General features: G+C 53.4%; 1 long non-coding RNA gene across 1 annotated transcript; it reads left to right on the plus strand.

The window, feature by feature from the left end:
* The first annotated feature begins 5,299 nt into the window (after positions 1-5,299).
* LOC308658492 lies at positions 5,300-15,400 on the plus strand. Its single transcript, XR_014024182.1, has 3 exons — positions 5,300-5,438; positions 8,773-9,024; positions 15,193-15,400. It is a non-coding gene; the product is annotated as an uncharacterized lncRNA (long non-coding RNA).
* Positions 15,401-16,468: the final 1,068 nt, after the last annotated feature.

A 16,468-nucleotide genomic window follows, 5' to 3' on the forward strand; every position in this document is an offset into this window, starting at 1 on the left:
GGCAGTCAACTGGGGCCTGCCCTCAGTGCCACCTTTGCTGGGGCAGGAGGTCACCAAACATGTGGCAGGCTTGATTTGGCCTGATGGTTTCTTCTTGGTTTTGTTTTGTTGATTCCCAGTTGGCAGATTTCATATTATAGATCCAAATTCCTGACTTGTCTTGAAGCCTTGGGAGATCTAGCACCCTGGGCACAAATTTTTACCTGGCCACGTGCCACACTAGCTTGGGCAGCAGCCCAAGGGCCTCATTCTGTGTCCCCACATTAGCCCAGGCAGTGGGACCCTGGTACAAGTGTGCCCTCTGGTCCTCACCACTGTGGCCTTCCAACCTGGGTCCTGCCTCCCAAAGTTGGCCCCTCCTGGTCTACAGCACCAACTAAGCACCCTGGTAGCAATTTCATTGAATCCTCTGCAAGGACAATAAATTGAATTGTGCCCCCCCCCCTTTTACAGAAGGGGAATCTGAGGCTCTCTAGCATAGATCAACCTCACTGGAGACTCAAACCTGGAACTTGCTAAAAACCTCTCCTCTAGTCCTCACCCAGACTGCCTTCAGAGAAATGTCAGCAACCCACTGTCCCAGCTTCCCTTCCCCATTCCAGGACTTGTGGGCCTGCCTCCCACCCACCCACCACTCCCACCAGCCCTGAGGGAGATGGATCAATTCCTAGGCCAACAGGTCTGAAGAGCCTCTGGTCCCAGGGGCCTATAAGAAGCCCAGAGCTCCTGGGCCCTCCCAGTCTCTCTCCCTTGGGCCCCACCCACTCTCTCCTTTGGATGGAGGGAGGATCGCCACACCCTGTTCCCACCACACCCTGTGCCCAATGAGCTGCATTTTGGGTCCAAGTCCCATTTCTTCCTACTCCCCCATGAGTCCAAGCGTGAGTCCTTCTACAGAGCTCTGCAGCTAAGCTCTAAGGGGAAACAGACGTGATGCAAATCAGCTAAGGAGCTGAGGCTTGTTCCAGAGCAAAGAAATCTTACCTCCTTCCAGCCAAACTTCCTCTCCAAGACATCCCTCAGCGACTCCCAACTTTAAAGCCCCAGGGCGGGCCGCTCAAGCTCCCAAGCCACCCTCCCCACCACCCAGGGGATGAATGGAAACTGTGGAATCCCAGGCCACCAGGGCTATGCTGGCTTCCCAGGGCTCTGCACAGACTGGGAGCTGCAGTCCTCCCTCTGAGCAGCCCTTCCTAGCTGATGTTTGTACCCGATTCCTAATTTCAGACCCCTCAGAACCCAGGGCACTGCAGAGCACTGGGCTGGAGGCCTCAAGGACAGCACAGGCAGATGAGTTAACAGATGAAACCCTGGGACAGGGAGAAAGGTTTTAGGACCTTGCAGAGGAGCCTGAGTCTTACTAAAAATGTGAAGGATGGTCCTGAAAACGGCCCTCCAAAATTGGTCCCCAGTCTCCCAGCTCTCCTCGCTCAGCTTCTAAAAGGCTCCTTGCTCCTACCATGCTGCCTCATAGAAGTAGCCGGGCAGGCCCCAGCCAAAGGGCCTTAGCCCTGGCCCTTCCAGGGGCTGGCGGGGCCTGACTCAGTCACCTTCACAGGGAGGCCTGCTCTCTCCCCGCCCAGCTCTCCTGGTCTGCCCCACGTTTCCCTGGCACTCATTACTATCTGGCATACTCTATATGGTACTTTTTATTTATCTTTTCTTATTTTCTGTCTGCATCCCCCACTCAGAAAACTAAGTGGCATGAAGGCAGGGACTTAATGCTATTTGGGGCACCACTGTGTCGCCAATATCTGGAATAGTGTCTGGCACCTAGGAGGCATTTAACAAACAGCAAATGAATGGACTGTGAAGAGGCAGCCTCCCTTCCTCTGACCACACGTGAAGAGCCAGCCCCTGGCTGGGCCACCCCTCTGAGAGACCGATGTCATCGACATCATCGTTGTCATCACCTGTGTTGACTCATGCAGTGCTGATATCCACCCTGGGAGGAGGCCGCGGCCTGCCAGAGCCACTTCACCCAGGGTAGCGGAGGATGTCCCTGGTGCCTTCCATCAGGCTCCTGCCCGGACCCTCTAGGAGAGGGGTGGTCCAGCGAGCCAGCTGACGCTGCCACTTTTTAACCATGTGACACCAGCTAAATTCCTTAAACCCTCCGAACCTCATTTTAAAATTGGGATCATACAGGTAATAATGTACAAAAGCAGCCTGGCCCGAGGAAGGCCGTGAGGGGGCGCGGGCTGCTGCACTTCCGACGAGTCCGTGAGCAGGGGCAGAACCAGCCCACCTGACCCGGCGCCCACCTGACCCGGCGCCCACCTGACCCCGGCGCCCACCTGACCCGGACTCCGAGCGCCGCAAGCTGCGGGCCCCCTTCCCCTTCTCCATCTTGGTCTTGGCTTTGGGGGTGGAGCTGCAGGGGGGTTCTCCGGGCCTCTCAGGTTCTGCTCATGTCTCTCCCAAGACCTCTGAGGATCAGCGGCCCATGGGCTCCAGGAGGCCCCCCGCTCAGGCCTGCTGGCTGAAGACACTGCCTTGGTGCATTTACTTCTCACCAGTGAGACCTTCTATGAGGTCTGCCACCTCAGAATCCTGCAGGGGAAGTGCCCTCACAAGCCTCTCCTTTAGATGCTTCTCCTAGGTGACCTCACCACAGGGCCATGCCTGGTCGCATCATCCTTGGGCAATGGTTCCTCCCACCTCCTCCAGCTCCAGGAGGGCGGGGTCACAGAGGCCCAGGTTTGAGTCCCAGGCCAGTCATCGGACATCAGTGGAACCTTGGGGAATTCACAGGTCCTCTGTGAATTCTGGGCAAAGTGACCTCTAGAGGTCTTCAGGGTCCCCTCTGTAAAGTAGAGGCTGGGCTGGATGGGGAACATCCCCTACACGCCACACCCTGGGCCCTGTGTTGAGAAAGACTCTGGGGTTACAGAAATCTTGGCTCAGTGGGGAAAGGCTCCCCTTGCCACCCCCATCTTCCAAGGTGAGCGGTGTAGTCAGGCGCAGTGGGGCACACCTGTGATCTTAGTGACTCCTTGGAAGCCAAGGCAGGAGGATGTGAATTGAGGGCCATTTTGGGCAATTAGGGAGACCCTGTGTCAAAGTTTAAAAAAGGTCTGGGGCCGGATACAGTGGCCCATGCCTGTAATCCCAGTGGCTCAGGAGGCTGAGACAGGAGGAGGGCGGGTTCAAAGCCAGCCTCAGCAACAGCAAGGCCCTAAGCAACTCAGTGAGACCCTGTCTCTAAATAAAACACAAAATAGGGCTCGGGACGTGGCTCAGTGGTTGAGTGCCCCTGAGTTTAATCCCCAGTATCCCCCCCACAGAAAAAGTGCTGGGTACAGCTCAGTGGTGAGGACCCCTGGGTTCAATCCCTAGTACAAAAAAAAAGCTAAACTAAACGACTATGAGCAGGGCCTGTCAGCTCCACTCCCAGCTATTTCCTGAGCGGCCGCATCTTACCTTGTGTCTTCCATCTGGTTCCTGTAGCTACCTGAGAACCAGAGAGATTGTGTCCTCGGCTACTGAAAATACACCATGTAGGAAATGCACATTCTTTCTCAGGGCCTGCTCCAAACTGGCCCCTACCTGCCTGATGCTTCACTTCATGGCCCTCAGGGCTTTGCTCCTGTGGTTCCCTGGGCCCAAAGATCTCTGCCCAGATCCTTGAAAGGCCTCCTGCTCATAGCTCAGGTTACAACCCAAAAAGCCACCCCCTGGGCTGGGGACACAGCTCAGTTGGTAGAGTGCTTGCCTTGCATGCCCAAGGCCCTGGGTCCAATCCCCAGCACCACAAAAGAGAAAACAGAAAGCCACCTCTCCCTGAAGCCTTCTTTGACCGCACTCTTCCCCTCGGCTAGTCATGCCTGCTTTATTTTCCTTATGCTACTTAGAATTGCCTGCAAACACCCATTTATTTTTAACATCCTTGAACATCTGCTCCAACAGAGAGCAGCCCTCCCGTGGGTGCCCCGTAAACCCCTGTGCGAGGCGCACAGTCCTGGGAGGCCTGAGGCTGGGCACTTTCCATCTCTGGACAGACTGTGCCAAAAAGCCTTCCCTGAGGGATGGGCCCTGTCCTGTGGCTCCTCCCGACCCTGTCCACCCTTCCTCTGGGCTTTCCGTCCTCCCTCTCCACCAGGCGGAGGTGGGCAGACCCCCTCTCAGCCTTCCCTATGCTGCTGTCTCCTTCAGGGAAGCCATTTACAGAGGATCAAGCACCCCTGCCACAAGTCCCCCAGGCACAGGGAGCACTTAACAAACCCCCAATGTCCCCAAAGGCCCCCTTGCCCTGCTCCGAGCCGGGCCCTGCCTGCTTCTCCCCTCTACCTCTGGGCTTCCTGTCCCTCTGAGCTCAGCTGACCCTCCACTCAGCACCAAGTCCCTTGTTGGTGCCACTGCCACCGGTCTCCAGAACTTGCTCCTTCCACCCTCTGGGAAGCCGAGGATTCCTCTTCCCAAGACACAACCACTCATTAGCTGGGCCACGGGACTCCGTGGAGAGCCACTAATGATCCCGATTCCCACACACAACCTCCTGGGCCCGGCGGGGTTGGTGCGACTCATCAGGTCCTTGCCACGTCACAAGTCTGTCCACAAACATTTCCTGATGCCACAGAGCCTGAGAGGTTGGCCCCAGTGCCTGCGTTACCCCCCCAACTACAGGGGCTGGCCTTGGGCAAGATCAAAGACTGGGGAGCACCACAGAGAGATCACGCCCTCCACCCCTGCCCAGCCCCACTGCTGCTGCCCCACCTCTCTCCTCCTGAGTGGTACTGGGGATGGCACCCAGGGCCTCACGCACGACCACTGAGCTAAGCCCCCAGCCCTGGGGTCTCTCTGTTGCCCAGACTGGCCTCCAGCTCCTGGGCTCAAGGGATCCTCCTGCCTCGACATCCCAGGCCTGGGATTGCGGGCTCCACATGAGCCCTGTTTTCTTTATGTGAAAAGCTACACAGTACAACCGTGAGACCAGTCCCCGAGTCCCCTGCCCCACAAAATGCCACCTCCCAGACCTGTCCACAGAGAAATTCCCACACACAACCTCCTGGGCCCGGCAGAGAGGAAGGGGGGGGGTCTTCAAGTCTTAAAGGCTGGTGGGAGGTCGGGGGAGGAACAGCCCAGCCCAGCAAGTAGGTAGAACCCTCGGCCTGCCGTTTGGGGGTGGGCGGGGCACCTTATGGGGAAACCATCAATGGACTCCCCTCCGTCTGGGGAGAAGAGTAAAGGGGAAGGAGGAGGTGGGTGGGGTCTCCGGTCCCAGGCAGCTGACTATGGCATTTGTCCACTGGCTCTGCCAAGAGCAGCTCGGAGCTCGGCAGGAGGAGGGGAGGGGCGAGAGCGGACTTCACTGGATGGACACCCCCAGGCTGGGCCCTGACCGTGGAGTCCACACAGTCCCTCAGGCTGGAGATCACCTCACCCCACCTGCTTTACAGGTAGACGCCAGAGGACCAGAGAGTTTAAGAGAATCTAAGGTAATGTCCACAGGGCAGCAACTTGCCTTTCCAAGCCCCCCAGGAGCCGCATCCTGCCTGGGCCTAGGTCCCACCCTGCCTTTGTCTCCCCCAGCGCCTGCCCACAGGGCCTCCCAGACAGGGCCTCCTTTTGTCTTTTAAGATACCAGGAATCCACCTCCCACTCTGGAAGCATCCAGGGGAGGGACCCTGCTGACCACGAAGGCAGCTGTCTTCAAGTAGATGCCCGTGCCCCAGCAAGCTCGCTAGGTGACCAGCGGAATGCGGGAAGGAAAAAGATGGAATTTATATTCTTATTTTGTTTTTAATCTTAGCCTTCTAAATATTCTTTTGTGGGGGTACTGGGGACGGAACCCAGGATGGATCACTAAGCTACACCCCGGACCTTTTTATTGTGACTCAGGATCTCACTAAGTTTCCCAGGCTGGCCTCACACTTGCAATCCTCCTGCCTCAGCCTACGAAAGAGCTGGGATTAAGGGCTGGGGTTGTGGCTCAGTGGTAGAGCACTTGCCTCGCATGCGTGGGCCACTGGGTTCGATCCTTAGCACCACATAAAAATAAATAAAAATAAAATAAAGATATTGTGTCCATCTACAACTAAAACAATTTTTTTAATTAAAAAAAAAAGAAAGAAAAGAAATAGCTGGGATTACAGGCCTGTGCCACCAAGCCCAGCTCTAACTGTTCCATTCCAATGTATATTATAACGTACACATTGACGCAGCAGAACTTACATGCCACTCAGCACAGTGGCTCATGTCTATAGCGCAAGCAACTGGGAGTCTGAGGCAGGAGGATCACAAGTTTGAGGCCAGACTGGGCAATTCAGTGAGACTCTCTCTCAAAATAAAAAAAAAAAAATAAAAAGGTCTGGGGATGCTGCTTAGTGGTAGAGTGCCCCTGGGTTCAGTACCCAGTACCAGGAAGAAAGAAAAAGGAAAAAAAAAAAGCCCAACATTGCTCTGAAGCTCATGGATAGGGGGGCTGGGGGCGAGGCTCTGGTCATCATCGGGAATTTGGTTCCTGACCAGGCCAGTGGTGGAGACTGGAACGCTTCCGAAAGGGCTGTTTCCCAGGCCCAAGGCACAACTTGATGCTGAGTCCTGAGGCTAATTGTCTCTCCAAGTGACTAAAGTATGACTGTGGAGTGAGCCACCACCAAGTTTCTGTAAACCCAGGGGTGACTGCCCCAGTTGTGTTTCAGGACGGAGAGCCTGACCTGCCCATTACTGTGCAACAGGAGAAGTGGAAGGGATGGCTGGGGTGGCCTTGTGGACTCTCAGTACAAGGTCATCCTGCCACTTGGGCACTCTCCCCTCCAGGGCTCAGGGCCCCCTGTCACCCATTTGGTAAGTCCACCAGTGGGTGCCCATCACAGCAAAACCTAATTGGGAACCCAGAACAGGGGCTGGGGACTGTGGATTCTGGGAAACATGGATTTCCCATCTGAATTGAGGTGTGGCCACAGGTACCCCAGCAATTGAGCAGACAAGTGCCCAGGCCCCCTCTGAAGATGGCCAGGGAGTTAAGAAATGGGGGGGGGTCAAGAGGGTGGGGCCGCATGATCTCCCTCCAAGGCAGAGAAGGCCTGGCTACCCACTGATGGACAAGCCTAGTAAATAGGTAGATGGGGCATTATTCCCATTTCACAGAGGAGGAAACCGAGGCCCAGAGAACAGACTTCTGCTCTTTCTAAGCAAGCCTTAGCTGGTCCACATGCAGTGATGACTCAGATTTGACTCCCGTCCCCATCCCCACACTCCTGCATCTGGTCCTCTGATACAGAGACCCCTGGGGGAGCTGGCAGCCATGAGGTCCAAACCTACTCCATCACTGCTCCCCGGGTGGAGCGTGAACAAATCATGTCTTCTGAGCCTCTGTTTCCTTGTGTGTATAATGGGTTGATTGCCTCCACCCCCACCCCCTACTTCTCTTCCCCAGAAGCACATTCCAAGAGGTTGAACCCATCTGGGATGCGGGAGGTCACAGGCGCTGCCTCAGGGGTGCTGTGTTTGCCTCTCACAGAGTGGATTTCCCATCTGAATTGAGGTGTGGCCACAGGTACCCCAGCAATGGAGCAGACAAGTGCCCAGGCCCCCTCTGAAGATGGCCAGGGAGTTAAGAAATGATGGCTCAGGTCGACCTGCCCCAGACCGGCTGACTTCACCGTTTCTCCCAAGACCTCCTTCCCCTCTCCCCAGCTCTTCTCCTACTCTGGCCCCCAGCGGCTTCAGCTGGTCCAGATCCCTCCCTCAGGTCCACAGACTACATGGTCTGTTTTCCTGCATAAATTAGCTTATTTAGTCCTCACATTACCCTGGGAGTGGCTTTAGGTATCCATTTCCCAGCGGGGGGTGGGGAACGTGCTTGAGAGGCAGCAAAGGGCCTGTCCCACCCAGAGCCTGGGCTCTTTGTACATCACTTCCCTGTCTCCCCTCAGTTCCTTCCTCTGAGGGTTCCGAAATGTACCCAACCATGGCCAATCCATCACGTGGAAAATTATGCAGCCATTAAAAAGAATGATTACATAGACTCAAATGATCAAGAACACCATGAGAAAATGGTGAGAGGAAAAGCAAGACATAAAAACTGTGAATAGGGTGTGATACAATTATATTTAAGTGATCATAAATAAAAATGACTAGAAGGAACAGACCCAAGTAAAGGCAGTGGTTCTGCATGTGTCTTCCTTTTCTTTATTTTCTTTCTTTCTTCCTGCCTCCCTTCCTTTCTTTTCACAGTACTTGGATTGAATCCAAGGGCTGTACCACTGAGCTACATCCCCAACTCTTTTCATCATCATCATCATTATTATTATTATCATTGAGACAGGGTCTCACTGAATTGCTGAGGCTGGCCTCTAACTTGCCTTAGCCTCCTGAGTAGCTGCGATCACAGGCCTGAGCCATCATGCCTGACTTGACTTAATACCACAAAAGATTTCCTATTCTTCTCCATTTTACCAAATAGTCAATCAGCTCACGCTTCTTTTACAATGAAGAAAATATCATGTAAAAAAATTATAATAATAATACATTTGTGGCCTGGCTCGGTGGCGCACGGCTGTGATCCCAGCAGTTTAGGAGGCTGAGGCAGGAGGATCGTGAATTCAAGGCCAGCCTCAGCAATTTAGCTAGGCTCTAAGCAACTCAGCGAGACCCTGTCTCAAAATAAAATATAAAAAAGGGCTGGAGATGTGGCTCAGTTAAGCGCCCCTGGGTTCTAACCCTGGTACCCCAAAAAATAAATAAATAAAATTCTAAAATAACAAACATTTGTGGTGAAGTCTCTGAAAACTTGCCACTTCCTCCTCAACTTCCTTTCTGCCTCAGATCCCTCCCAAGTCTGCGTCCCCAGGACAACGAAGCCTCGACCCGGAGACAAAGAAGGGCTCTGGGAGCAACAGGCACCTCCGGGGACCCGCGCTCAGCTCCTGCTCCCCGTGACCAGCCTCCCCGACCAGGCGTCCCCTCCGCCCCGGGAGGTCGCGACCCCGGCGCGGCCCCCAGCCCTACCCCCAGCTCCGGCCGGCGCTCACCTGGCCCGGGAGGTCGGCTCCGAGATGCGCACACCTGTCGCTCCAGGTGAGAAGTCGGCCGGCCGGGCGCGCGCGGGGCGCAGGGAACCGGCCGGGGGCGGGGCTGTGACGTCATCTCCAGGCCCCGCCCCGGCCCCGCGGCCCCGCCCCTGCTCCGGGCCCCGGGTCCGTGGTCTCGTGCTTGCGCGGTGAGGTGCCCGCAGCTCCACGGACGCGCACGCCCCAGGAGCCTCCCAGGGCGGCCCTGGGGCCTGGGGGACCTCAAGGACAGGTTCACCCCCTGGTTTAGCTAGAACTGTCTGGTCCTGGACTTCGGGTTCAGGTCACCTGGGTGCAGGATGGTCCCGGGATGTCCTTCTGTCGCCCCGCCACCCCCCCCCCCCCCCGTGCCTCCCTGGATCCCACCCTCCAGGGCCGGGTGGGGGAGGGGAGGGTGGCGCCCCACGGTTGGCTGCTCCTATCTTGGGATCTCCCCACATGCGGGGTCTGTATCTCTCTTCTCTGCATTATCTGAGATTGTATTTGACAAAATTCTGTGTTGACGCAGCCCCCGGCTTATGGTGGTCAAGGGCTTTGGAAAGGTGCCCACGACCCAAAAGCTTTAGAAATGTGTTTGCCTTGGACCAGCAATTCCATTTTTGGAAATCTATCCTGAGGAAGTTGTCTAGAAGATGCGTGTTCGTGTGGAGTTCTTTATGAGGAAGAAAATTAGAGCGAGGGTGTCAACAAAAGGGCACTGGTTAACAGCACCAACACCACGGAGTATTACACAAGCATTAAGAGTATGTTTACAAACAGTTTATGATCACATGAGGAAATATGTTACAATGCTGAGAGAATAAAAGCAGGATGTAAATATGTAGTGACAGCAGGATTACAGTTGAACTGCAAAACAAAATACAATTTGTACGTACAGAGGAACATGGAAGAAACTGTGCACCGAGCCACCTCCCCAGCCCTTTTTTGTATTTTATTTAGAGCCAGGGTCTCACTGATGGCATCTCGCTGTTGCTAGGCTGGTTTTGAACCTGGCTGAGGCTTGTTCTTTTCTTTTTTTTTTTTTTAAGAGAGAGTGAGAGGAGAGAGAGAGAGAGAGAGAGAGAGAGAGAGAATTTTTAATATTTATTTTTTTTTAGTTCTCGGCGGACACAACATCTTTGTTGGTATGTGGTGCTGAGGATCGAACCCAGGCCGCACGAATGCGAGGCGAGCAGGCTACCGCTTGAGCCACATCCCCAGCCCCTGAGGCTTGTTCTTTATCCTTCTCTTTTCACACATTTTCAACATCCAGTGAACTTATTTCACTCTTATGAAATTCCTTTGTTTCTTAAGTTCCCATTAATTGAGCACCTACTATGATCTTATAAGCCCCTGTATAATCTTTGCACCAGCCCTGGGGTAAGAATTATCGTATCTGGGCTGGGGATGTGGCTCAAGCTGTAGCACGCTCGCCTGGCATGCGTGCAGCCCGGGTTCGATCCTCAGCACCACATACCAACAAAGATGTTGTGTCTGCTGAAAACTAAAAAATAAATATTAAAAAATTCTCTCTCTAAAAAAAAAAAAATTCTTAAAAAAAAAGAATTATCGTATCCCTCGTGTTACTAGTGAGGAAATGAAGTTCTGAGAGGTTCATTACCAGGGTCACATGAGTCGCAAGGGCCAGCCAGGCCTTTCTGTGTTACCAACAAGGGGGCCTCTCAATCAGTCTCCTCATTATCCGCTGAGTTAAAAGGGCCACCAGACTCAACTGTCTGACAGGAACCAGGAGGGAACTGTCATGTCACCCTTGGTAATAATTTCAAGGGGAGGCGATGCAAGAGGGCCCTGGGGTGTGGGGGAAAAAGCCCAGCATGCCCTTCCCTGGACAGGGGGCCCCTCTCTCCCACCCAGGAGGTTTTGAGCCCTGCCTGGAATCCCTCAGGGAAGACAGACTCCCAAGGTGGAGTTGAAGGCTCAGAAGTCAGCTAGTTCAGCCACCTCGGTTAATTTTATATCTTTAATATGTTTTTCTGTTTAAAAAAGTAATAGATATTTAGTAGAAAATTGGGGAAGTCAATATAATATGAAGTAGAAAATAAAATTTAACCCAATACTTGGTGTGGCGGTAATTGAAACGACTTGGGAGGCTGAGGCAGGAGGATCACAATTCAAGTTCACCCTCAATAATTTACTGAGACCCTGAGCAACTTGGTGAGACCCTAGGGCTGGGAATGTGGCTCAGTGGCAAAGCACTCCTATGTCCAATCCCCAGTACCAAAAAAGAAAAAAAGAAAAGTCGCTGGGCCAATGGCACACGCCTATAATCCCAGCAGCTCAGGAGGCTGAAGCAGGAGGATTGCGAGTTCAAAGCCAGCCCCAGCAACTTAGTGAGGCCTTAAATATTTTAAATATTTTATTTAGAGACCCTGTCTCTAAATAAAATATTTTAAAAGTCTCAGTGGTTAAATGCCTCTGGGTTCAATCCCTGGTACCAAAAAATAAAATCAAAAATTTAAAAAAGTCAACCCATTTAATACTTTCTTTTATTATTGCAAATATATATACCTTTATTTTGTTTATATATTTGTATGTGGTGCTGAAGATCGAACCCAGGGCCTCGCACGTACTAGGTGAGTGCTCTACCGCTGAGCCCCAGCCCCCCCCCAATGGCAAAATTTAAACATACAACAATTTGAGGTCACAGTTCCGTGTGGCCGTCCCACCTTGTAGGGACACTGTTTGGGCCGTAGCTTTAGGGTCCTTAGCCTCACCCTTCTGTCATCAAGCTTCCCATCTGCCTTTCACCCACGGTGTCCCCTGGTGGCGTCCGCTAGGCCAGGGAGGAAACTGAGGCTAAGCCAAGAGAACCCGGGTCCCTGGGTGAGAGGCAGCAGCTCAGGGGCACCAGCCCTGTGTGCAGCCCTTCACAGGAGCGGACTTGCAACCCTCTCAACTGCCCTTTGTGGGTGCCTAACATTACGATGGCCCTTCGTGAGTCACACCAGGAGATTCTGCAGGACAGGGAAGCAGGGGAGCCCGGCTCCTGTTCGGTAAAGGACAGGGCAGTCAGAGGACCCCAAGACAGGAGTCGGGAAGTCCTCCCCCCAGGGAGGGACTGCGGCAGCCTGCGCTCTGTGTAGGCTTCGCCTTGGGGAGTGAGGAAGCGGAGTGGACCCTCCACCAAGTAAGGCCTGAGGTGTGACTTGGGCTGTGGCCAAGGACTCGGTTCCTCACCACACAGGACCTCACACAAATGTCTGCCCTTGGGCAGGAGGAAGAGGGCGAGGCCCACTGCATGCTTAGGCCGTGAGAACAAGGCACGGAGAGTGCACGGAGCCCTGGACATCAAGTGGACCTCCTCCGGCTGCCAGAGAGCCTAAGAGTTGATGGAAAGAGGCCTGGGAGGTCAGCAGCTCCCATCCCAGCCCTCGTCCTCAACACCAGCCCCAGGATTCTGGCCAGGGATCCACCCAGATACCCCAACTGATGAGTTGGAAAGAACTTCTGCAAACCCCAACTCAAAGTGCTTCTGATAGTGTATTTGATGCTATGTGCATAGAATAACTCTGGAAGGTTCTAGAAGGAAGACATTATTAGCAGGTCATGCTTTCTTAACATAGTTTTGTCTTTTTCCCCAGTGCTAGGGATCAAACCCAGGGCCTCACACATGCTAGGCGAGTGCTCTACCACCAAACCACAACCCCAGCCCATGCTTTCCTTAATACGTAAAGAACACCTAGAAGTCAATAAGAAAAAAAAATGGGGGCTGGGGATGTGGCTCAAGCGGTAGCGCGCTCGCCTGGCATGCGTGCGGCCCGGGTTCGACCCTCAGCACCACATACCAACAAAGATGTTGTGTCTGCTGAGAACTAAAAATAAATATTAAAAAAAATGGAACGTAAACATGATTAGGAATGTTGGGAAAAGTATAAACGGCAGCCGTACCCCAGAGAAAAAAACCCAACATGGCGCCTAAGGACCTCTTCTTCCTACTTTCCTCTTTTCTGCAGTGGCGCGAAAAGTTTGCGCCCGTGTGAATTCTCCCGCCAGCGCCAATTTCAAATCTCGCTGGCGGGGAACCTTAGCCCCAATAAGAACTAATTCCTGGGCTCCGGAGCTGATGTCTGGAAGAACTTGCCAATAAATGGGTGGCCTGCCATTTATCTAAGCCCTACATCTTCCCCTTAGTTCTATATAAGCACACAGCTTTTTGCAATAAAATTGGAATTCTCCCGGGGAAGTGTCTTTGCGTGGGGAATTCTTTCAAGGAATATGAACAAGAGTTCACAAGAAAGGAAACACGGACTTTTTAAAGGCAGGTAAAGATGGCAACCCCACTGGCAATAAGAAAAAAAGGAAATTTAACCTACTGAGATTCTACTCTTGCCTGTGGGTCCAGGAAAGACAAAGAAAATCCGTCCCGTTGAGTGTGAGGCTCCAGGGAAGGAAGCAGGCACCCCCACTTGGGGAGTACCTTGGCACATGCAGAAGCTGGGAGTGCTGTGTCTGTGGAAATGACATTGCACATTTCTTTTGTCCCAGGAATTCAGGCTCAGGTGTGTTTTAATCACCTGGGAGGGAGTGGCCTAAGCACCTGTGTGCACAGCATTAATATCAGATAATGAAATGGTCATAGAACATCCAACCAATGGAACCCAATAAACCATGCAGATGGATCAAGAGGCTCTTTCTGTACAGATGGAGAAAGCCCTGCACAGAGTGTCTGTCAATGGGGGAGTGGGGTCCCCAGGACAGTTCCTGGTTTGTGCTGATTCACTGTACAAAGGCAGGGAGGGGCCAAACCAGCCTTTTCTATGTGTTGATATGGCTGTCTCTGGCTGGCACTCAGAGAGGCTGGAGACAGGGTGGTTTCCTCCCAGAGAGACGAGAGTGGCTGAGGACAGGGAGGAACCAGGGAGACCTGTTACTTCTTTGATAACTGAATTTTGCCCGACATGAAGTCTTTTTCTATTCCAAAAATAAAAGTAAATTACCAGGTGCAGTGGCGCATGCCTGTGATTCCAGCAACTCAGGAGGCTGAGGCAGGAGGATTGCTAGTTCAAGGCCAGCCTCAGCAATTTAGCAAGGCCCTAAACAACTCAGTGAGACTCTGTATCTAAATAAAATATTTAAAAGGGCTGAGGATGTGGCTCAAGTGCTTCAGCACCTCTGGGTTTAATCCCTAGGACCAAGAAAACTAAAAGTAAGAATTTCAGGGTCCATTTTACAGGGAGGAAAACCAGATGGGCCAGCAATCGGCTGGCTCCTCCCCTACAAGGCCCAGAATGGAGGCGGGCAGGAGGGTGGGAGAGCCAGGGGAAGCTGGGAAGCCAGGAAACCTGCTCTGGTGGCCTAGGGAGGGCTCTTTCCCTAAGTTCCTGGCTTGGTCTCCATAGCTGCCTCTCCTTCATTCAGATGAAGAAACTGAGGGTCACAGTGGGAGCATGGCACCTGGGCTCTGTGCAATTCCCATCCGTGGCGCCCCACCAGCCTGGCCCCACACCATGCCACCCCAGCTGGCAGACTGGTGTGACGAATTTCTCATTTAACTGGCGCCAGCCCCTTCAGTCTAAACTTTCTGGTCATTTGACCAAAGTGGACCATTGTTTGCCTAAATTACATTTTATTAAAAGAAAAAAAAAATTGGCTAAGCTGATTGAGAGAGTGGTCACAGGACTGGAATGGCTCGGGGCTAGATTTACCAGGGACTGGACTCAGCTGGCCCATTCGCTGGATTATTTAGGGAGTTTACTTTAAATTTAGCAGAACTTGGGTTCTGAATAGGCCTGGATTTGGAAAGAAATTCGATTCGATTAACTGGTTCCTTGACAAAATTAACGGGGTATTTTTTTGGATTGAATTATGGTGTTTCTTTCAAAACTTAATTTTCCTTTTCTCTCTGAAGTTTTTCTAGACCTTTCCAGGGGCTTCCAGGGGAGACAGAGCCTCCCACCACTTCTTGGCTAATCTCGTGGAAGGCTGCTTCTTCCTGTCCACGGCGGCCCTCACCCTGCCTGCGCCCGGCTTCCTGGTCACACCAGGTGGCTTTCAGGACTGCTGCCATCAGGGGCTCAGCTCTTTGGGGACAGGATCTACTGGTTGCCAGCACCTGGCAGAGACCTTGTCCTCGAGCAGGGGATCTGATTGATCCACAGGAGTGAATTTGACTGACCTAAGCTTCTGATCCCAAGGCCACAGGACCATTCAGCTTGGTTCTTCTCCCTCTTTACAGCTGAATGGCTCTTGGCTCAGAGAGAGGCAGGCCTTGCCCAAGATCACACAGCCCCTGGATAGGGAATGTCAGGACTCCAGGCTCCTGGAGGGCAGGACTGAACCCAGCAGGTATCCAGGCTCAGGAAGAGATGGAGCAGGAAGACAGGAAGGTGGAGGATCTCTGCTGGCTCCCGAGGCACAAGGCCGAGCAGAGATGGGGTGACAGAAGATTCCCCACACTCCTGGGAGGTGAGGAGGGGCCGGTAGTCGTGGGAGGAGGACATGAATGTGCACACACTCAGTCAGGCCCTGGCAGATCCCAGGATGCCAGGAATGCCCGGGACTCCTGGCTAGATGCCCCCAACTGCACAGCGAGGGGCAGGGAGGGGAGGCTGCTGAGGGGCAGCCAGCTGTGCCCAGGAGGTGGCAGGAGGGTCTTGGAGGAGGAGGTCCACCACCCTGGGAGCCTCCCTTTTTTTTTTTTTAAGAGAGAGAGAGAGAGAGAGAGAGAGAGAGAGAGAGAGAGAGAGAGAGAGAATTTTTTAATCTTTATTTTCTAGTTTTCGGCGGGCACAACATCTTTGTATATGGTGCTGAGGATCGAACCCGGGCCGCACGCATGCCAGGCGAGCGCGCTACCGCTTGAGCCACATCCCCAGCCCTGGAGCCTCCCTTTTTCTGCCTGTGAAATGGGGATACAGATCCTGCCTTTGAAGCCCACAGAGGTGAAACCCACTGCCCAGTATACAGCAGGTGCTCAGTAGAGTGGGGTCCTTCTCTCTCCTCTCTCACACCTCGAGGAGGTCAGGGTCAGAGAATCCAGAAAGCTCCTTTTGTCCAGTCTGTTGTGTCCAGAGAGCAGGCCTGCCCTGGCCATGCCTCCAGAAGAGGAAATGCTTTGAACTTCTGGACGCTGATGGGATGGGATGGGATGGGATGGGATGGGATGGGATGGTGGCGGTGACAAGCTCGGGCCCCGCCCTGACATTCCAGCAGGTTGGGGCAGGCTCAGCTGAGCACTGACGGTAGCTCCAGGTATCTGTGTGAGAGTCACCTGACTCTGTCCCACCCTCGGGTCACAGTCCTCCATGACTCCTTCTGCCCTGGCTCTTGCTGCCTGGTGACAGAGCACATCCCGTAGGAATGACTGCCCAGGAGGCCACATTTCCTAGAAGGTTGTAAGCAAAGATCAGAGAAGAGAGGCACTTACCTGAGGTCACACAGCAAATCTGGATCAGGGCAGGACCCAGAGCCCCTGAGCCCCTGATTCTGGCTGATCCCGGACTGTGCACCGG

The sequence above is a fragment of the Spermophilus citellus genome, assembly GCF_964194105.1.
Source record: "Spermophilus citellus genome assembly, chromosome: 10".
Taxonomy (NCBI): domain Eukaryota; kingdom Metazoa; phylum Chordata; class Mammalia; order Rodentia; family Sciuridae; genus Spermophilus; species Spermophilus citellus.